Source organism: Austrofundulus limnaeus, unplaced genomic scaffold (genome assembly GCF_001266775.1).
Source record: "Austrofundulus limnaeus strain Quisiro unplaced genomic scaffold, Austrofundulus_limnaeus-1.0 Scaffold898, whole genome shotgun sequence".
NCBI lineage: Eukaryota > Metazoa > Chordata > Actinopteri > Cyprinodontiformes > Rivulidae > Austrofundulus > Austrofundulus limnaeus.
Genome location: NW_013953300.1, coordinates 1 through 1,114, shown reverse-complemented (window position 1 = coordinate 1,114; position 1,114 = coordinate 1).

Below are 1,114 nucleotides of genomic sequence, written 5' to 3'. Positions count from 1 at the left end.
TGGTTATACTGTAGTACTGTAAAGTAAAGTTTGTTGTACTGAAGTACTGTAAAGTAAAGTTGGTTGTACTGAAGTAAAGTACTGTAAAGTAAAGTTGGTTATACTGAAGTAAAGTACTGTAAAGTAAAGTTGGTTGTACTGAAGTAAAGTACTGTAAAGTAAAGTTAGTTTAACTAAAGTAAAGTACTGTAAAGTAAAGTTGGTTATACTGAAGTAAAGTACTGTAAAGTAAAGTTGGTTATACTAAAGTAAAGTACTGTAAAGTAAAGTTGGTTATACTGAAGTAAAGTACTGTAAATTATAGTTGGTTATACTGAAGTAAAGTACTGTAAAGTAAAGTTGGTTATACTGAAGTAAAGTACTGTAAAGTAAAGTTGGTTATACTGAAGTACTGTAAAGTAAAATTGGTTATACTGAAGTAAAGTACTGTAAAGTAAAGTTGGTTATACTGAAGTACTGTAAAGTATAGTTGGTTATACTGACTAAAGTACTGTAAAGTAAAGTTGGTTATACTGAAATAAAGTACTGTAAAGTAAAGCTGGTTATACTGAAATAAAGTACTGTAAAGTAAAGCTGGTTATACTGAAGTAAAGTACTGTAAAGTTGGTTGTACAGAAGTAAAGTACTGTAAAGTATAGTTGATTAAACTGAAGTAAAGTACTGTAAAGTAAAGTTGGTTATACTGAAGTAAAGTACTGTAAAGTAAAGTTGGATATATTGAAGTACTGTAAAGTTGGTTATTCTGAAGTACTGTAAAGTAAAGTTGGTTATGCTGTAGTACTGTAAAGTAAAGTTGGTTGTACTGAAGTACTGTAAAGTAAAGTTGGTTATACTGTAGTACTGTAAAGTAAAGTTGGTTATACTGTAGTACTGTAAAGTAAAGTTTGTTGTACTGAAGTACTGTAAAGTAAAGTTGGTTGTACTGNAGTTGGTTATACTGAAGTAAAGTACTGTAAAGTAAAGTTGGTTATACTGAAGTACTGTAAAGTATAGTTGGTTATACTGAATAAAGTACTGTAAAATACAGTTGGTTATACTAAAGTAAAGTACTGTAAAGTAAAGTTGGTTGTACTGAAATAAAGTACTGTAAAGTAAAGTTGGTTATACTGAAGTA